The sequence below is a fragment of the Pleurodeles waltl genome, chromosome 8 (genome assembly GCF_031143425.1).
Source record: "Pleurodeles waltl isolate 20211129_DDA chromosome 8, aPleWal1.hap1.20221129, whole genome shotgun sequence".
In the NCBI taxonomy this organism is placed as follows: domain Eukaryota; kingdom Metazoa; phylum Chordata; class Amphibia; order Caudata; family Salamandridae; genus Pleurodeles; species Pleurodeles waltl.
In genome coordinates, this window is record NC_090447.1 from 874043486 (window position 1) to 874065761 (window position 22276).

At 43.5% G+C, this 22276-nt stretch overlaps 1 protein-coding gene across 3 annotated transcripts in view; it reads right to left on the minus strand.

The window, feature by feature from the left end:
• Window positions 1-22276, minus strand: part of MID1 (midline 1) — a 513783-nt gene that overhangs the window by 234192 nt on the left and 257315 nt on the right. The window contains exon 1 of one of the 3 annotated variants that reach the window (XM_069205159.1): window positions 13299-13726. The exons of the other annotated variants lie outside the window; for them this stretch is intronic. The gene's annotated coding sequence lies outside the window, so the exon portion shown is untranslated. Of the gene's footprint in view, window positions 1-13298; window positions 13727-22276 lie in introns of those variants that run through there. 3 annotated transcript variants of the gene reach the window in all.

Sequence of the window (22276 nt, forward strand, 5' to 3'; positions counted from 1 at the left end):
ACAGGAAAAAGAGGGTGGTTAGATGGGTGTGTTGATTGTGAAGGTATGCAAACTGTTCAGATCTGTATTTTGTTTTAGTCTGCTGAAGGTCAGCTGAAACTCCACACTGATCTTTTAGAAATGAAGAGAAGCTGGGTTAGCACTGCTTGGTGTTTTAGACCTATAGAGAAGCGCACAGGCCTGCATGGCAGAAGGTGAGGTCTCTGTTGCAGACCTCTGGCCAAAGCACAAACTCTTTCAAAGAGTCATGAGAACAGAATCCAGCCAGGTTTTCTGAATATCAGTGCAACATAAGTCTGCATATTGTTCATGGAACTGGAACTCATTTATACCAAGCCTGAAATCCCCTCCTGGACTATCACAGCTGAGGGGTACCCTAGGGCATTATAGGTACATTTACGCTTGTGCGAGGAAAAAGTTTGCCTATGGGAGTATACAGTGAGATGCTTTGACCAGCAGAGGTGCCAATAGGCTGGTTGAATATGCAAAACATAGTAATGGCTTGGGTGTTTAGGTGTGTAGAAAAAGTTTTTGGCTATCTTATTTGTTAAGTTTCCAGATTGGGTGTGTGGACTGGGTGGTGAGCCATGTATAAACTGCCTTATCAGGATAACCCCCTGAATTTGACTGTTCTGTCTCTTTTTCGAAATGTATCCGATTCTGGACCCTTTCAACCATTCTTTTTTCTCTTAACTCTGTAGAGTGTGTTATGATGTGGTATCACTTCATAAAGCTGTCGCTATAAAGAGAATACAGAAATAAAGTGCTTTAACACCTCGCCAGTGGTAGTAAGCACTATATTAATGCAATTTCAATACAGTTCTATACGGAATACGAAACAACTGAAGGGTTGGTCCCAGTCATGGCCCAAATGTAGATAGATCTAAAAAATGCAAACTGAAAGCATCTGAGCGACCCAATGAGATCGCACTGCTTGAAAATGAGGTCAGTCTTAGAACAATAGGCCTATGTGCTTTTACTGCCTGGCCAGGGAGCCGCCTTGCACATCTAGAAAGGCCTCCTCCTTTGCAGTGTTGACTTTTACGGATCTCAACAAAGCGACCTTGTGCTGCGTCAGGAATAAACACAATTAGAACAGCTCACTGTGGACCAACACCTGAGCATCATGTCCCAGGAGACGACGACTCACCTCTGTACTCAGGTGATTATTAATATTTTTTTTGCTTTTGGGAGTGTTCTCAACGAATTGAATAAAGCATGCATTTTGACACTAGGCACAAAAATCATAACGTTAGAACCTGAGAGCTTTGACAATTTGAGGCCAATTTCACAACAACCAATCTTGGCCAGAAATCTTAAGTAAGTAGTTTTTAAATCAACTGTCCTCTTTTGTGGAATCCCAAACTCTGCTTCGCCTTCCAGCGGCAGGGTTTTGAGCAAGCTGCAGCCCGAAGGTGATGTAAAGACACTAAAGGACGGCCTTCATCTTTGCATCTGGCTGTACCCGCAGCACTGATTCTCTTGGATCTCTCGCTGGCCTTTGATACAGTTAACCATCACGTTTAGCTAGATCACTTGGATGGTAATTGAATCAGAGGCAGTCTTTTCCTGGCTGCCAGACTATACTTTCCATGTCACAGTGGGTCCTTATTTGTCTAGTCTCTTGTGGGGGGCCGCAGGGGTTAGGGTGGTCCCCCTGCCCTTTAATCTATACAATGTTTCATCTGATTCAGTCCATTTGACTGTCCTTATTCATGTATGCCAACAACACCTTGATTCTACTTAGGGTAGATGGGGATCCCAGTGCAAAGACTAAAAAATTGTACCAATGTCTTGAATGTCCACATAGGGATGTCACAAAACCACCTTAAGCTTAACGGTGGGACAAACTGAAATACAATGCCTGTTTCATTTGCCTTTTGTGTGGAACCTCCCTTTCTGACCATCTATGTTCAGCCAGAAACCTACGACAGTCCAATGCATCTGAAGCTCGGGAATAAAGTTTGACATGCACTTCACACTGGAAGACCAAGTAAAAGTTAGTAGTAAACGCTTGTTTTTAATTGTGCACTTTGAAAAGAATCACTCATCTGTTCACTATATCGCAAAGAGTCCAGATCATAAATGTGTTCATTACTGTAGGCTGGATTACTGCAATACTCTCTACTTCGATTTCCCTGCAAAAAAATAAATATGCTTCAAACGTTCCTCAAACCACAACAGCCAGATTGATGGTCAACCGTTAGTAGTTGGATTCAATCTCCCCCAGGCCGAGCAAAAGTACATTTGCTTCACGTAAGCCAAAGAGTAATGTTCAAGTCTTTATGGTTGGTGCACAAATCACTCCATGACCTTGGTCCAACCCTCTGTCTAGAGGATTTTCATTTTCTAAACCATGACTGATCATGAGAACTGGCAAGGCCTATTTACTTAACATTCCCAAATTCTGCCATGCAACAGTAGGTGGCAGGCCCTTCCTAGTTGCTGCCGCTAGGTTTTGGAATAGATTGCCTTTAGGACTACATGTGGAACTATCTTCAATGAAATTATGACAACTCTTCAGACCTGGCTTTTCCCACGTTAATAATAATTGTTCTCTATTCCTTTCCTTCGTAGCAGATCACTGTTTGCAATTTTTGGTGGAAGTTTCTGACCACCAAGATACCTCTGGAGATATGCCATGCCTAATAAATACTGAAATAAAACAAACAAAGAGGCTGGACAGCAGTGAAGGTTACTGAAAGACTCCACACCCAGAGAAGTAAACCCCATTGTGGAAATAAAAGTGAAAGACAGACATGATATATATAGACTGCAGATATAATGTTTTTGTTGAAAATGTGCAGTTTTATAGAGAAACTAATTGGGGCAGTTTTAATATTCAACTTTTCAATATATATCTGAGGGCATCATTTAGAGTTGTGATATTCTGAGTGATAATTAGATCTGGGGCTTGACAGCCAACGGTCAAACAGATCTATTGTGTCTAATATACTTAAATAAAGGTTTAACTGGCTTTTTTGACCAGCTGTCTTCAGCCACTGGGTTGTGATTTACTCAGTCATGTTTTGATTCGGCCCAGTGAAGTATTTCAGTCTCCCAGGTGCTATCGGCTCAGAGGTGTTTATATCATTCCACCTCAATAGGAGTGATTACAATGGGCTGTAGAGAAACTTATGTTACATTTATATGGCTCCATCAGCTCCTCAGTGCATGTTCCTGCCCCTTCCACATTCCCCATCTTGTCACTAGTTATGCCGGTGCCTTCCCACATTCTCTCCTTCCTGTGTGTCTTAGTCTTCCAATCCTTCATCCAACCCTTCCTTATTTCTGTGTGCTTCTGATTCACCCTGCCCACCAACCCCTCTCGTTCCTTATTCTGGCTTCTCCCCGTTTCCCACGTGTGACTCTCATTCCCCAAAAGCAGCTTCTCATTAGTGCCACTGGAGCTTGATTAGCAAAGAAAGGCTGTATTTAAGGCTCTCTTGCTTTCAATATTGTCCTCTTTGTTTTTAAGTCAAATGAAGGTCGTGTTGGAAAGACATTTTCATTATAGGCCTTGTTTTTGGTTTATATCAAAGAAACTAAAAACAGGCTACAAAAAAAGGCACCTTGGCCTTCCAATCTTAATTTGCCATAGACACAGAATCAGAAATGTATTCAAGGCAAGATCACTTGCGACAGAGCCTTTCTAATCTTCAATTTTCCTGAGTTTAATGTGCTTGTGCTGCATACTGGCTTTTTAAGTGCTTGTTAGGTCTTCAACGTCAGCGTAGATTATGTTTATATTGTGTGATCTGGCAAGGTCTGTGAGAGATGTCATGTATATGTTGAAGAGGGTTGGGATGAGCATTTGGGTATACTGCAGATGGTGTGCTTGGGTTTCGAGGTGTAGGGCGGGAGGCAGATTCTCTGGGTGCACCCTGTGAGAGGATGCGATCCATCTCAGTGCATCATCTGTGATTCCATTCTGGCACAGTCGATGGATGAGTGTGTGTGAGAGAGACAGTGTCAAAGGCTGTGGAGAGGTCCAGCAGAATCAAAGCAGCTGATTCTCCTCTGTTGAATAGGTGTGGATGTTGTCTGTTGCAGCGATAATGGCTGTCCCAGTGCTGTGGCTGGCTCTGAAACCTGATTGGGAGGAGTCTAGTTGATGGCCTTCTCCAGGACTTTGGCAGGGAGCGGGAGCAGCGAGATAGGACGGTAGTTCTAGAACTTGCAGGGGTCTGCTGAAGGTTTCTTGAGGAGGGGTCTCACCTCTGTGGGTTTCCAGGCATCGTGAAAGGTGGCTTTGGTTATGGAAGCGTCTAGGATGGCGGTGAGCTGGTGGCTGATCTTGTCTCTTTCGAGGCTGAAAAGTCTGTAGGGACATGGGTCAGTGGGAGCTCCTGAGTGGATATAGTTCATAAGAGTGGTTGTGTTTCAGTGTGCTGATTTCCACATGCGTTAAGTTTGTAGTTGGCAGTGGTTGTCGATGGGATGCTTAGGAGGGTTGGGGATCTAAGTTTCCTTAAGTGGTTGCTATTTTGTTGTGAAGTGGCCAGCGAGAGCATTGCAGAGTTCCTGTGATGGGAGGGAGAGGGAAATCGAGTTTTCGGTGACTGTTGACTTCTCTGACGATGTTGAAGTGTTCCTTGGTTTCATTGGCGCTGGTCTAGATTCAATGAGTCAGGGCCTCCTTTTTTGCAGCTTTGAGCTGGTGGTGGTAGACGTTGAGGGCCACTTTGAAGGTGGCTCGGTCAGTGTGGTTCCTGCTGGTGCACCATCTTCTTTCCAGTTGTTTTTATCTGCACTTGGATGTGCTGAGTTCCGGAGTGTACCATCTGCCTTGTTTGGTGGGAGTGACTTGGTTGGCGGCATTGGGGATCCAGGCATTGAAGTTCTGACCTATCTGATCCAGGTTTGTGGTGACGTTGGGCTGTGTAATGCCAAGGGCATCCGTCAATTGTTGCTGGGTGACCTTGGTCCAGCTGCGGTAGGGGGTGCTGTGGCGATTGGGGGTAGTGCAGGGATGTCCGACAAGGGTGTAGTATACGATGGAGTGATCCGACCAAGTGAGTTCCGATGTGTGGCTGTATCTGATTCTGCCACTGGTTGTAATAATGAGATCTAGCATGTGTCCTGTTCTGTGCGTGGGGTCAGTGACCAGTTGCTTAAGGCCGATGTTGTCCAATCATTCGAGGAAGTCAGTGGAGTTGGTGTCAGAGGAGTCATCCAGGTGGAAGTTGAGGTTTCCAAGAAGACGTAGTGTACAGATTCTATGGTGAGCAGGGTGTTTAATTCAGTGATGGCGTCACGGAGGCCGGTTCATGGTCCAGGAAGTCTGTATGCAAGGGTGCCTTTGATGGTGACTTTGTCATTGGTGCACAGCTGGAAGTTCATGTGTTCCATGATCGGCGTGGTTTTGTCATCGGTGATGGTGCAGGTGATTGATTCCTTGTGTACAATGGCAAAGCAACCTCCATGTCTGTTGGTGAGGTCCTAGTGTTTCATTTTACAGTCACTGGTGTTGCCATGGCGATGTCAGGGGCTGAAGCAGGGGTGAGCCAGGTTTCCTATTGAAGGTCACATCGAAGGGGAGGTTGGAAATAGTGTCCCAGACTTCAGTGGTGTGTTTGCAGAGTGATCTGGTGTTGATTAGGTGGCTGAAATACGGCCTCAAAGATCTGGAACAACAATGTCTGACCTGTCTGCAATACTTTAAACCTTGATATGCATTATTCATCGGATAAATGTAGACGGAATGGATGTACATGGGGTCAACTTGCATACTGGCTACTGACAACACAAGCACGGGGCTGTCCTCGCAGACCATCAGCGTGTTCCCCTGTTCTAGATATTGCAGAATATCAGATGTAGCTATAAATCAGGCCACAACATTCCCACCTAGTCATCATTTTGTTTACAATCCATAATATCTCCATGTACTCATCTGCTTTCAGCTGCAAGATCATAAGTGTTTTTTTTTCGCAATTACCAGCTTATACTGCACCAAAATCGTCACTATACCTGCAATTCCAAATTCGGTTTGTCGTGCCTTCTGCTGCTGTGTGCGTTATTTCGATCCAGCAACACACCTCTTTCAATATTCCCTCTATCTTGTACCGTCGTTTCTTTGTCTTCGGCCTCTTTTCAATCTCTCCCACTGTTCCAAGGTTTTTGAGGTCACATGAAGCTGAAGAAGGGCTATCCAAATTTACAACATAACAGTGCTACATTTATAGCAACATGTTTTTTCTTTTTTGTGGTGCTTCATACCACGGTTTGTGGACTTAAGAGCTGTAGATGACAGGCTTTTGTATTATCCAGTGCCATAGTACTTAATTTGCTGAACACTGAAGGATGAAAGTCGGAGGTCCCTTTGCCAGAATTTAAACTTGGGGCCTGCGGGTCGCAGGAGGTGTCAGTGGTAAGTATCTCTCTTTCGCTCTCCCTCTTTCCTCACAGAATCTGTAATGGAATGAAGTTCTTCGCACTCAGAATAGAAAGTCCATTCTTTTTGTTGTTTCTGTTCAGTTTGTGTACGCTCACTGTGCCTGCTTCTGTAGTTCTGTAAATAATGACAATGCCACCTATGTTTGTTTGCATAGATCCTGCGAACTAATATACAGTTTAATTAAAATGCATCATGTCCTCAGGCGTGAGACATGCAACATGTCCAGAAACAAGACATTCTATAGGCAAAAGGAGCACAGGTCATTCAGTGACGTGCCCGAGGCTCACTGAAACCAGGAGGACTTGGCAGGTATATGGGGGAGGCCTTCTCCACAGTTAGTGTGTATCGGGAGTGTGGTCAGCCTGCCTAATGTAAATATAGACACAATATATCTCAAACATTTCCAACTGGGCTCAAGCCTTCCAAGCCCCGCCCCCCACCTCACCTCTATTCCCACTTTTATTTGCACAACCTCTTCTTTAACACAACACGCCTGAATATACACAAGCAAAAATGAATTCCCAAAGGCCAAAGACAGACACAGCTGAGACGTCATTGCACAGGAGCAAAGACCAATCTGGAGACTATGCATACATACTCCATGCTGATGCACAGGCGGGCATGGACCGAATAGCAAGGCTCCGTCAGCCATTTGCAAATGCTTGGTTCCTTCAAGCTTAGCATTGTTAGTTATCATCTTCATCCTTATAGCTTAGCATGGAACTTATTATCCTCATCCTTAAAGCTTAGCAGTGTAGTGGTCAACCTCATTCTCAAAGCTTAGCATGGTAGTTATCCTTAAAACGTGACGTGATACTTATCATACTCATCCTTAAAGCTTTGCATGGTAGTCATTATCCTCATCCTCGATGGCATACTCGAGAACACACACACACACTATTGTGGATCACTAATGGAAGACACTTGTCTATGGGTAGAAAATGAAAGGGCAGTGCCCATCTGCTAGTGAATAACACAACTACAGTGGTCATCTTAATTTCAATGGGGAATGAGGATACTCGAGTAAATAAAGGGCGGTGCTTATTCTTCAATGGATAAACAAAGGACAATATATATCCTCAAGTGATTAATGGACAATGTTCACGCTATGATGGGGCAACAAATTGTAAATGTTTATGTGGGGGGATAACTAAAGGGTAGTGCACGTCCCACAGGGAAAAATATGTGGACTAAGCTTGCCCTCAGGCGACTGACTCAGTGGTCATTCACCGGTGGAAAAGTTCTGGCCAGTCCACAACATCCAATAGTACAAGCGGATAACTCATGGAAAATGCTCATATTCGGGGGATAACTATGCAAGAGTGGAACAGTCCTAGTTGTTAATGATTTACCCCTGGCTGGAATTTTAACAGCAAGGTGGTATTTTCTAGGGAGAAGTTTTCCCAGAGAAAATCTGCTTATTTTACAGATTTATTTTTCTAGATGCTCTAATTTGGGGAGGTGAAAGGCCTCTCCATTACTGTTTACATAAGAGAATACCTCCTCGAGTGTGCCCTTAAAGCGCAAGATTAAAAAAAAGGCCTTTTTTTTGCTTTGCTCCCTCCTGGGGCAGATTTAGGTCAGCAATGGATTCGGTTTTGTTGACATTCATTAATTGTATGATTTTTTGGCCGGCTGTGGTCTTCACTCATATTTGAGCGGTGACTGTTGTTATGGTTACACAACGGAAACCATCTTCAAAGAATGCATTACACTCATCGGCGATGCTACCAGCAAATAGGGTTAGATCGCACTAAAACTGCGTTTTTAATAGCTCCGCCACAAAATTCAAACCAATTAAATTAATTAAACCATGCAGCTTAGTAAAACCTTCTGGGATTTTTTCCAGTTCTTTCGGTTTATGAAAATGTTGCTGGGCATATACTGAGCCTCTGAGGAAGGCTTCGGTATGTGTACTCGTACAGAACGTATTTCCAACTTTTACAGCATGGAGGATGTACTTTTGTATCTATAACCAGGTTGACTGCTTTCAACAACGCTTGGTACGAACACTTTGTTTACTGCACTATTTTCTCATCACCTGCCAAACAGAAGTGGCAACAGGTTTCCTAGAAAAATCCATGTCACTAACAGCACAAAGCACTTGGACTTGTATTCAACCATCTAAAGCATTCTGGGAGCTGTAGTCTGGACTCCATCAGTTCTACATATCTAGAAAGGTATTTTTCGGGCCACAGAAATTGTGCAACTTTGTGGTTGCAGGTTTTTCTGCATAATTATGGGTTTGCCACATAGTCCATCATCCACTGCATAATCTGCAGATTTGAAAACATTGTTTCTAGCTCAAACGGATCAAAAGTTGCTGAAATGTGGCGTGTTTCGCCACGCAATGGAAGGCATTTTGCATAGGTTGATTGATCCACTTTCTATTGCTTATTATGGCTGTATTTTGGGTATTAAACTGATACTAATGGCGTAAAACATTTGCCCAGTGCTAACCTGATTGCAAAGTGACACAATAAGAAAGTAATACTATCACACATTACTCCTCTATTTGCCTTTTCTTGCTGCATACTAAACTCAACACTGTCACATAATGTAGTCCTCCCCGGCCACATAATTCCACTTGCCCTGACTATAATGCAATCACAAACTGAAGCACAACATTGCCAAACTGTAGAGAAATTGCAGATTTTAAATTCACCGTGGCATTTCTCCTTAGCATAACTACCACTTTAACATCTACAGCTAGACACTAATTTCAAGGAATAACACACTTTAAAACGTCCAACTCTGCATATTGTCTTGTTAACCATTAACAAAATAACATGAAGAGGTCAAACTGTAGTCCGTTTTCACATCTTATCATGGAAAATACGACGCACAAGGAACAGTTAATTGATAAGATCCAGTCACTATTTTCCTGTCTTTTGTTAACTTGAATAAACTGATACGCTGAGGGCTGGGAAACGGGCAACAAAGGCACCACACAGCTGGAGGTGTACCATTTTACTGGATGCAAGTTTGGAGCGCAAGAGCTCCCCAGACAAATGTCGGGTGGGACACGGACTGATGAGATGAAGAAAAGGGGCCAGAGATGGGTTATGCTACCAGATTTCATACAAAAATATCCATTTACCAATTCATATGGAACATTCCAACAAATGGACCCCTTAAGCGATGGAATCCTGGGCTGTCCCTCTCATCTTTCTTAAGTCTGTGTACATGGAGCTCTGTGTTCAGCGATCTAGAGCTGACACCCATTGAATCTGCTAGTGATCAAGCACAGGATCCACCAAGTGAGAGTTGAGATTTTCTCCTGCCATTGCCACTGGTGGTCAGGTGAGCAGATTTGACGGCTGCGCGGTGAAGCTCCTCTGGTCTATTTTAAACTGCTAAACTGCACATTTATCAAGATGTTTCACTGCATCTGTTCATCATTCAAGGAGGCCTGTAAGTGCTAGCAAAGCTCATTGTTATTTTTTTTTTTTTGTGGTCTGGGGTTAACCAAGCCCTTTTGATTTTACTAAAAATAAGAAATGTAGTATCTTCAGCCATTGGTGTGTTGCTCTGTCATTCATATTTTTCAAGGACTACTACCTTGCAACGTGTGCTTGAGACCAAAATAAATCTTTTGGTTTTAGCCAATTTATTAGAAAATTTGCAAATGCTCAGCAACTCTACCAAACAAAGTTTTGCAAAAATTATGACAAAACGAAAGATGTATTGGCAAAGCCAGACTATAGGCTTTACCAATGCTTGTATAGTATAGACAAGGGGTCGGGAGCACCCCCACCCCCAACAATAAAGTTTTACAAAACCCATAGCAAGACAACCAAGCATTGGCAAACCGAAATGGCTGGCAGCCAGGGCCAGACTTGTTGGGTTTGAAACGCTTTTTTTAAATTAGGCCCTGCTCCGGAAGGATTTTCAGGGATGAAGCAAGGGATGACTTAGGACATTGTGACTAGTTTCTCCTTTCTGGGAAATGAAGGGCTGTCTGAGATCACACAGACAACATGAGAGACAGACACAGAGTGCAAAGGTTTACACCTTATGTGCATTATGAAGTGATTGAAAGGGAATGGAGAAGGGATGCACAAGAGATAGACCTTGGCCACATTACAATCTGTGACATCTAAAAGGGTATTTAAGAAGAGGGCCGTGTTCTCCAACTAGCAGCTCTTCAGCTCAAGCATGACTTGGAAGAGCCAATACTTTGTTTCTTAAGCCAAACTGCTCTCCTCAAGCCTTAATACTGCATGACTGTCTGAATGAATCTCATCACTGGCCCTCGAAGGGTCTGCATTATTTCACTCCGCTAGGCAAAGCTGAGGTCAAAGGATGGGTTGGCTGAGAGTAGACTCTGGAAAGCCAGCATGAACATAGGCAGCAACTTATAGGATCGACCTTCAGCTGAATGAGAGGGCATATAAAAGTTAGGGGAGCATCTATGCAGCACTCCCTTCCATTCCCAAGAGAACACCTCAAACTCATAAACTATGTTTCTTGGAGTGGTGATACTCCATGTCACTTTTAAAGAAGCAGTATTTCCAGAACTTTAGAAAAAACGCATGCTTACCTATAGAGTGGTTACAACAAGAAATTGTGCAAACAAATCAAAAATAAAATAAAGTGCCCTCGATAGCTGCTTTGGCCAGAAAATGATGCTGTGAAAGCACATTACGCCTGGTCATTCCCCTCATAATCTGACCTTTGATGGCTCACCTCTATCCTTAAATCTGATTTTACTAACTACAGCACTTGCAGAATTGAAACTCGCTGTTCCAAATTTAGAAGAAGCTATGACTGGCAGGTTACATTTAATTTTCTGAATGAAAACAAAACTGTATTCTTTAATTAGTTAAACACACAGTATGACTATATTCAAAGACTGCAGACAGGAAATCAGATTAAAATAAAGGCTATACTAGTATGTTTACACATTGTTGTGGCTACCCCTATATCAAGGTCCGCAGGGGCCACCGGAAGCATCTACCTATACTGAATCTAAATGGAAATGGTTTACGTAGTCTACGTTTATCCTGAACATATGGAATATATTCAGCCTTCCTGGGTGTAGACAGGCCACTTCTGATATAGAAACTCCATTTGGTGACTAGTCTCCTATGTAACTTGCAATATCCTTTCAATATACAGTAGAGGGACTTTAACCTCATTTGTGTACACACCTGGTCAGAGAGAGAAGAGAAGCCGGCACAGAGAGAAGAGTTGTAGCTGAAAGAAGCATTTCAGTGGCAGCATGAGAACTAGTCTATATTTTTGGTCAAAGCCAGCTATTGTTAAATAGCCGGACTTGCAAAATATCTTCAACGACTTTTAGCAGCGTGATGACACTGGAACACAAGCAGATGCCCAGCCTCAACTTAGGTCCTGCAGTTTACATGACTGACTCATATTCAATAATACGCTCCCCACCAATGGGCCTACAGCGCCACAGAATAGCTCAAACTCCTAACAGCCACAGAAGTAAAGAGGGTTTTTTTCTCTCCAGAGGAGGGTTAGTAGGGACAGATCTGGCCCTGCTTGTGGCACAGAACATTCTCCCAGCATCCTCCGACTCAAAGCTGAGGATTAGCTCATGCATCAATAGTATGCAATAATACTTCCAACTTGAGAGACAGCAAATTACTCATGCAACGCATAACCACTTCTCATTCTTTCACGTGGTATTTCTATTATATCTGGACCAAGGATGGTTAACAAGAACAGCTGTTCCTCTAATTGCAATAACCAGCGTTATCCCAGAGAGCCTAAACTCAATCCAGGCTTTGCAAGCAAGGTACTGTTACTCAGCATTTCTGAACCTCTTAGTGATACAACCTTATGGCGCTGTGAGCTTTCCTAGGTGTGATGCTTGCGCGGCACTAGCCTTAAATGCAAAGAAGAGTCTATTTGTATGTTGGAAACCTAATTTGGAGACGGTAACGCCAACATTGAATTAATGTAGCCATGCGGTAACAACGCAATCACCGCTTTATACTAATTGCAAAAGTTGATTCAGTTAAAATGCGCCTCGTTGTGGTAAACATACAAAGGAAGCAATATAAAATGTCGCCCTTAAGGTCGCAAAATTATTTTTTTTAAAACAAACAACTATTTAAACAAGTGCGGGTTAAATTTTGCATCTTCCCTTACAAAGAACAATGTTCGTGCGCATATGGGGCGCTATGTACAGCCTTGCGGGCACTCCTCTGTCATCACAGGCCATTCTATTTAAACCGATAAGGGTCAACAAACACGGAAAGGGCGGTAAACGAAGGAGAACGGAAATGTCCGTGCGGGTTATCTGGGGAAAAGGAAATAGAAAGGTTGAGTGGGATGATAAAGAAAAAAATAAAAATGGACCGATAGATTGACAAAAATGTTAACGGCCAGGACGGTTCATGAGAAAAGAAAAGTGCGTTGGGTGTGCTTGTTCGTGGGGAGAAAACGGATAGTTCGGGGGTACAAGACAAACGTAAACAATGGAAGGCGATAAAGTGAAAAAAGCAAACAATCTACAGTTCCAGAGTTGTCTTTGAAGCACGCGAGAAAATCATCTGCTTGTCAATTGAGAATATGTGATTTACGTTTTATTTTTGCAATGACCATAAATTCCAGATACGGAAAGTTCCAACAAACTGGATAGTTGTACTTAACACATTATTACTAAAATACCTAGGGGGTAGGTCAATGTGAAAAAGTCACTTTCAGAATCAGTATGAAAAACCCTCCTTCAGAATCGCTAGCCATGTTACACTCATCTATACAAATCATACACCTAACATTTGTCTTGAAGAACACAGCACGTAGCGTTTGCTTTTCTAATCACAGATTAGTTAAAGGAGGCCGGCAGCCCTGCTGTCCCTGGACAGACGACAGACCCCCCAGAAGCCCCTGGCCCAGGAGGTCGTGACCCCGTCAGCTGGATACCCACCGCTGCAGCCCTCGCCGGCTTCTGTGGCAGACACATGCTGGAGACCGACGGCCGCCGCCGCTGACCCAGATGAGGAGGGGACCGAGGGACCCAGATGGCCGCGGCGTCAGAGGAGCCAGTAATCCCGGGCAGCGACTGAGGGGCCGCGGGCACCGCAGCAGCAACAGGAAAAGCGGCCCCACAATGGCAGGAAGGCCAGCTCCGCCTGGGCCCCCGCGCCGGAGTCCGGATTCAGCATTCCTGGCCCGGCGCCCCCTGCCGGCGAGTGCGCCCCAGCGGCACTGCCCGGCGTCCAACTTCAGGCGAAGTCAGCGACGGATTCCGCGGGCAGGTGCCCCGGGAGAGCCGGCCTATGACTGGTATCTCCGCAGCCTTAATCCCGAGCCGTGCCGCGGTCCGCAGCTCTCATGCTGTCGGTGACGAAAACCGAGCCCGTCACACTTTCTCCACAGAGCGCCTCCCGCCTCTGTCGAAGAATGTGTGAACAAAAACACTGACCGCAAACCACCAAGTCAGATTAACAACGATTAAAAACGCACAGCAACACCGTTCGCTATGAGGGGACGGGTACCTGTGCGACCAGGAGCTACGAGTCAATGAATAACTCCTCTCCTGCTTGCACAGCTGAGACCCAGCGAGCGAAGTTTGTCATTTGTAAACTTGTATTCCCAATAGTCTGCTGTACACAGAGCAACAGCCGGCCCCGGATTCAAGCTAATGCTGCACACGCCTGCACCGGTCCCTAGAGACGTCAAATAAACGCCCAGGCTTGGTAACGAAGGCTTTCATATACGTGATAACACTTTCACCACATTGGCTACTTTTACTTCTTTGGGGAGCACGTGAAGAGGTAATTTGAGAAGGAAACATTCCAGTTTTATAATGGGCGCCCGGAAAAAGTAAATTGTGTGCAACTTGCACACAACTGAATGCCGCCAGCTGATGTGACTAGGACTCGGAGGTTGTCGAACATGTGATAGCAAATAAATACGCCCTGAAATGTCTAACCATGTTCCAAATATTCTTATAAAACTAGGTACAAGAAAGTACGTTTGAAACTCATTCTGTCAACCTTCTGTGGGTGAAGGTCTATGAACTATCAGCAGGTAAAGTGAACATGGGATTAAGCTGTTGAGCTATTTTAATGCCACAGCCCTCGTTGGACCCTAATGTATCCAGGTGGACTGTTGTTCGACTCCATTCATGGCCGAAGCTAAGTGGGTTCCTCATAAATACGTTTTTGATTCCAAATGCTACAATGACCAAGGCTGGGCAACCTTCTTCAGAATCAGTCACTGAATATTCACAGATTTGCCCTTGCAATTTATGCAATGAAGACATCGTGCTTTAATTTACCAGTTCATTGCATTCTGGGACTTGTAGTCTTGGTTTAGTCCAACTGAACCCATTTGGCTGTCACATTTGAAAATAATGACCCTAATAATAACTAATAATAATAATCTTTGTTTAGTTAATAAAAACCATAACAATCATCTCATAATACAACATGTTTAAAGATAAATCATCTCTAAAATTTGGTAAATTCCTTGGCCATGAAACCATGCGAGGATCTAAAATCAGTTTCTTAATTCTAAGATGCAAATAAGTGCGTGATTATGTATGCATCCCGGATGGCAGGTTTACGTCTTTGGTGTGTGCAGTCAAGAATTTGATAAATTTGCATATTGATTGTGCATCATTAGGATCAAACATTGACATCACCGCTGACCGACAGGAACGAGTCCCATTTCTCATAAAAAGCGGTTTTAATAGTTGTCTGCGGGCTTCTTTTAAGGCTGGACAAATACAAATCAGGTGAACTATATCTTCTTTTGGGCCTTTGCATCCTGCAGGAAGTCTCTCCTCTATTCTTCCACGATGGTTGATCCGCTCTAGCAGGAGATGCTCCCAAACGCAGAGTCAAGAAGCGATGCTTGATGTGAAGTGCGAAGGTTTCGGCCAGGTATTGTGATGGGGCCATGGTGGTATAAGTGTGCATTATCAGCCAAGCGTGTGAGCGTTGCGCAAGTTTAGCTTTATCATCTAGAAAAGATTGGATACTTATTTCCCTTTTTACCGCTCGACACAAAAGAGAATACGACATGTTGGAATCCCATAGGTACTTTGTTTTCGTCTCTTACAAGGAGTTGTTCAGGTATCTGTTGTATACTGAATTAGGATTGCCATTTACTGAACTCCATAGTGCCGCTACTAGCGGGCTGACAGTGTTTTTACTTATTTTGTACCAGATCTTTATTGTGTGGGCCTTCCTGTCGAGCTGCTGTTGTGTTAGACCAAATTCCAGCCTTATCTGTGCAGGGGAAGGAGAGCGAGGAAGATTGAAGACTTGCTTATAGATTTTTATTTGCTGCCTTTCCAGAAGGCTAGCATCTTTCCTGTATTGGGCTGCGCTTCCGTATGTAATTGCTGGAAGGAATTTAGCCGACATAACCGACATTAGTGGTTTATATGATGGGCCCTTTAATCTTTTAGCAAGAGTGCAGAAAGCGAACGCCAAGGCTTTGGACTTCTGTAGAATATACTGATTTTGCGGCACAAAATTGATCTTATTGTCTACTGTAAGTCCAAGATATTTGTAGCTGCAGATCGTATCGAGAGTGAAACCGTTCAATTTTATTTTGTTTGCAGGATTTAAAGAGAAGCCTATTGACATTGTTTTTGTCTTTGAAGTGTTAACCTCTAGTTTGTTTGTCTTTGCAAATTCGCCCAAGGCAGTAACCAGTCGTTGCAACCCTATTTTTGTGTGGCTTAACAGAACAATGTCATCAGCATACGATAGATGTGTTATAGCCAGACTTACCATCCTTGGAGAATGTGAGTTGGTTGCATCTAGTTTTACAGAGAGATCTGCCATGAAGAGGCTAAAGAGGTGCGGGGCCAACATGCAGCCTTGCTTTAATCCTATATTTGTTGGTATTCTCCTGGAAACTTTTGAGCAGTCTGCTACCTTGATTCGTACCCAAGTTTTGTCATACAGCAATTCTATACAACTCAAAATGCGTTCTTGCAAACAATGACTCGTCAAAGTCTAGGACTGAAAATGTTGTGCCCTTTTAACATGGGATCTTATGCTAATCCAGGGTATCTCATTAGTAATCGTGGGTCAACTGGGACTCCAAAAAGTGAAACAGATTTGTAGCTCCCCAAAGCCCGCTACCACCAAATGCACTGCATGATTAAAATCCTGCTGGGGAGGGACAGGCAATACAATGATTGTACTACTGAGTATCAAGATGAAGAATATCCACATACAGGAATATTGGGGAGAGAATATCAATAGAAAATATTGGAATCTAAGCCCTAAAAGGGAGGTATGGATTTATTCCTAACTTCACATCTACATACCTTGGAGATAAATGTACCATGCAAGATACATATATGTGGAAGTAGGTATAGAAAATGTAGACTTACATGTCAATGTTTTGTCCTCGGTGTTTAGTAATCTCAACATTCCAACTTCGATATTTGGTTTCCGCACCCAGCTCAGTGCGATGTGGCCCACTACATAAATATATGTACTTGAATCTCCACACTGGCTATAGCTTTAACATAGCAGATCTAGTGAGGGCTCAGGTGGTGGCGGCATCTCTTTCTGGCCTCTTATTTAGGCCTGATTACAAGTTTACGTGTTATTTATCGTCCCTGCTAAATAACAATACCACAGGGTACGTCATTTATCAGGAGCGATAAATAACACCTATTTCCAGTTTGTGGCGAATAATATGCAAAAGTTGGTGTTTAACACAACAAAATCCACATGATATGTTAAGTAACATATGATTTTTCACATTACATTTTGGCAGGTTTTACCTGCCAAAATGTAATGACAGTTGAGGCATTTAACACATGTGATAATGATCAGATCTGTTAAATACAACCAAACACGTAAATCCGACCAGTGGTTACATATGGGCCCCTCTACTCCCAGTGAAACACAGGTTTGAACTTCTTGTAAGTGGGGCAGTTTGGAGAACCACTTCTAATCACCTGAAAATGTGAGTGCTTTAAAAGGTCATCTGAACAATCTGGCCCAGCCCTACAAAGGAACTAAAATTCTAAATGTTGAGAGCTTTGCGTACAAATGAGTCTTAATATTTTTGTGATGGCCCCTGACATTCCTTTATATACAAAATAACCAGGATGCATGATGACATTGTACAAAGCTTCAAAGCCCCTTCCAGCCACACCCCAACCCAAGCTGCCTGAAGTCCAGCAGAACCTCAATCAATCCTAACATTCTCAATCTAAGCATCCTCCAAGTCACAAAAGGCTACAAGACTCAAGAAAGTAAATAGCTAAGAAAAAGAACATCTTTTCAAACTAGTCAACTCCTCACTCCCCATCCAATGGTGGCCAATCACACCCTGCAGCAGGCGGAGTCAGCGGGGAGAGTAATGCCCCCCCACCCACAAAAATAAAGATAAGGGTAGCCCAATTGAAACAGTTTCCAAGCATGTTCACCCACTAATTAGTCCACCACACTGCCACAACAATTTCCACTCTACCAAAGAAACAATCAACAGTAGGGGGCAACCACCAGTTACGCCACTGACTACACAAACTCCCTACATGTAAGCACACAAACCCTCACATTTAATGATTCACAATGGTTCTACCTGCTACTCCAGACTGGTAATCAGAAACAAAGTCCCTGGTACTTTACACCCTCAACCCTGAAGAAACTCTACTGGAATCGAGGTACAGTTCAGCACCCTGAGCCTCATCTGCAAATGCAGCAACAGAAGCACCACAACACCTCAATTACAAAATAAAATATTACGTACTGTGACCTTCCCTGTCCTTATCAACCCCCAAAGAAAGACAAACCACACCCTTAGTAGCTCAGTACTAGGTCAATGCTTCCAGTACACAGAGTGAGTCAAGAACTTCTAATCTGTATATATTTTCAAAACTAAGTTAGTCATGAAAAGCAACTTGCACCAATACAGTTAATGGAGCCGAATTACCACAATATATGGGTTGGCTAAAAAGGAGCCCGCAGAGTTCACCGATCAGCTAATGCTACAGGGAACAGGAATTACTAAAACCAAGTGTAATGGCGCTGATTTTAGAGACCTTGGAAAGAAGACAGCTGATTTAGTCTGGCCTATATTGACATTCAGGACCCGCAGACCACAGAAGATATCAGGGAGTGTTTAACTCACTGAACCATGTGACTGACTAAGTGGAAGTCGTCAAGAATCAGACGCACATGTAGGTAACAGCAACAGATGTGACTGGCAGAATGGGCAGGGGCAGTAAATCCAGCAGTGACTAGGGTAAATCATACTACATGGTCAATTCACACTGAATTGAGGCACATAGAATTTCTTTTAATGCCAGCAGAGAATAGATCCATCTAACAATTCCCTATTTCATCCAACATAAATATTTTAGCCCTAGCCGCTAAGTTCAGCATTCCCCACCCCTGTTCACCCCAAACTTCTCATTTTTCTTTTTCTATGTTCCTTTCCTTCCATGCTCCACTTAACACTCCCTACACTGCCTTCCTCTGTATCCTTACCTCTTTTCTTTTTAACCTTAATTGTAAAACTATGTCCCCTAACCCATTTACATAATGGGGTCCAAAATGTATTTTTTTGGTAAAAAAATACTTAATTTTTAAGTGAATTATTATATAGATTTTGTAACTTTGTTTTTTATCTTAATATATTCAGGGTCACTGGACTTATGCACTTCCATGGCAGGTGCATTTTCTGCATTATTATGGATTGTGTGCCCTTGCCGAATATTCCAGCATATTCTCAATTTGCAGATTTTAATTAAAAAAAAAAAAAAAAGTGTTCCTAGCCCAGACAGCTCAAATGTTACTATAAATTCTGCCGCACATGTAGCCGCTCAGTGGCAGGCAGTTCCCAGAGGTTCACTTCTCACCTTTTAGCTGCTAATTGGTGCATATGGGTGTTAAACCGATACTAACAAGGTGAAACCTTGGCACAGACCGTGTTAAGTGTATCAATTACAAAATGTGCCAGTGTGCCGCATAATTTGCAGTTTCTTGCTGCACACTTTAGTTAAACCTGCCATAAAGTTCGGTCCTCATCTGCTGCCTAATAACAAGTGTCCCTGATTATATCTGACCACGTTTTAATCTATTAAATTTGTTTTTAAACTAAGTGGTTGTCCCATTATTTGGTTTATTAGAAATGGGTTTCTATTGTAATCTTTTTTTTCTGCGATTTTAAATTCTCAATGAAGTTTTGCTAATCTAGGCAAGGAATAGTAGAGAAAGTACAGATCTTGGAGGAATCAGATTAAAACAAGTAGAAGCGACGAGGAGTCTTTGGCCCTGTACTAGCTGTCACTCACTTGGTTAGCCAATCATATTCAAGGAGGCTTATTTAACAGAAAGGAAGGGTAAGAAGGGGGATCAGTATAATCAAGAGCAGGTGAAAGGGATAAGAGCCCCTGGGTTCTGGTGGATCAGTCAACTGTATTGGATTTGAGAGATTGGCAAGCAGCAAAGATTGGTGAACAGCTAAACCCCAGAGTAACAGGTTGGGCTGTCCTACATCTTTTGATGCTTCTGACAGTGTCTTACAGATAAAAGTATCTCTGAACCACAAAAGTACACTATGACTAAAGTATATCCCTATCGTGAGTCCTTCGCTATACTCTGAAAAGATGCAATTGTTTTGGCTGTTGAACCAGAAAGTCATTGTTTTTATGTCACATCTGTCAGAGACCCTCTCATGGTACTCTTTTGCAGCGGAAAGAGTTCTGACAGCCTAGTCTTTCAGAGTGTTTTGCTGTGACTGCTCCAGTCAAGCTCTCTTTATCTGTTACTGCACGTGGAGTTGTTTTTCTTACTATAAGACTACCTCTCTGCTAACATGCCCAACTACATACCCATGCTCTCACTAGCAAGTAAGGAGGTAGGACGCTCAGTTGCACCGTCCTCAAATGCCTCTAGGCACATACCGACGAGAAGTGTTGGCAGGAGGGTTGGATAAGGCGAGTTCACAGTATAATTGTGAAGGCAAACTGGTTTTCGCCAGTGCAGATGAAGACCGAGCACAGGTTCTATGGACTCAGAAGATTCATAGTCTAAGACAGGGAGAAGAACCGGAAGACCGTAATAACAGAACATGACTGCCAAAGGAAATGGAATGGAATGCCAGAGCACACTGGGAGAATTAAGAGATACTAAAAATATACACTAAGCCCCAGAGTAGCCCATCTTAATTCTCCCATACTGTTCAAACACAATGATCAAATAGTTCTTTAACCCTCATGTAACTACCACCTTCCCATGCCTCACTTCTCTTTACCATATCACCTAATCTAGAGAGTCCTATAATATATTATCCGTCCTGCATAACCCATCTGTTCCCTTCTTTCACATCCCACTACGCAAATGCTTCCCTTGACCCATTTACTTGCCGCAGGCTCTCATCTCATCTGGACATTTTTTTTTAAGGTCTGTCTTGATAGCACAGCTGTCTGTAGGAAATATTGTTACCAATTCTTTATAATATAAATAGAGCCAGCTTTGGCTCCACCCAGAGTAGTATTACTCTCTCAAGTGCTATTGGCTGTTTAGTTTATCAAGGTACCTCCTATCAAGTGTTTGCAGTGCCATATATGAGGGACGATTTTAAAACTCAAAATTACGCTAGGTCCCACAAATTCTTTGTCTCACAGAAGTATTACGAACAGTAAGCAATTGTGTTAGAAATGGGGCCTGTAGTTGGCAGAGGTATACACCCTTGTCCAAAGAGGGACAACAATCCCAGCCAGGGTAAGTCACACACAATCCAATAATACACCACACACGTTTAGAAAAATATAAGATATTTATCTGAGTAAATATAGGTAAAAAAACAATCAAAGTTTAATAAGCACCAGCTGAAATATCACTTTTGCAATGATAAGAAGAGTCTTCAGTCTTTAAAAATCAACAAATGTCTCTTGTGTGTACAAAGTACTGGGTATGTGTCAAAATAACACGGACGAAGACCACACAGGAGGAAATGCGTGTAAAAAGGAAGGTGTGTGTCAGATTTCCTGACGCGCATAGACTATGCGTCGATTCTTCCCATGTTGCAAGGGCTTTGCATCTATTTCCGGCGTGTAGTCTTATACCCTTACTGCAATGCGGGGTCTTTTGACCCCCAGGGATGATGCATGGAAATCCTGGGCATGCTGGACGAAGTCACAGGTGCTGCGTCAATCCGGTGTGGCGATGCGTCTGAGTTTCTGTTGCACGGCAGGCACTGCGTCAAATCCTCACGCAGGATGTCGGGGTGTGTCGTTCCGGCTTGGTGAGGCGTAGATCCAGTATGACTGTGTTGACGTTCCTGTCGCAACGCAGGAGCTGCATCGATCTCCACTCGGGGAGCCGGGCTGCATCGTTCCGGTTCGGCGATGAAGTGATTCTTTCACACCTGGGCAGGCTGTGCGTCGATTGTCGCTGCACAAGGAGTTTCCTTGAAGAATAGAAGTCTTTTTGGCCCGAGACTTCAAAACAGGAGGCAAGCTCAATCCAAGCCCATGGAGAGCACTTCTCAGAAGAGCCAGAGGCCAGCAAGGAAGCAGGGCAACAGCAAGGCAGCAGTCCTTTCCAGCAAAGCAGTCCAGGTGAGCCCTTAGGCAGCCAGGCAGCTCCTCTTGACAGGTTGAAGGCTCTGGTTCAGAGAGTCTGTCCCAGCAAGTGTCTGAGTTGGTGGGGTCAGGGACCCAGTTTATATACCCAAAAGTGCCCTTGAAGCGGGGGAGACTTTCACAAAGTCCCCTTTCATTACAGGTGTGTCTGCCAGGGTCCCAGTAGGGGGTTTGGCAGTCCCTTGTGTGAGGGCAGGCCACGAGCCTTTGAAATGTAAGTGTCAGGCCCGTTCACCCTTATCGCCAAGGAAGACCCATTCAGTATGCAGATGAGTGCAGGTGTGACTGAGTATCCTGTGTTTGTGGTTGTCTGGGTGAAATGCAAAAGGGAG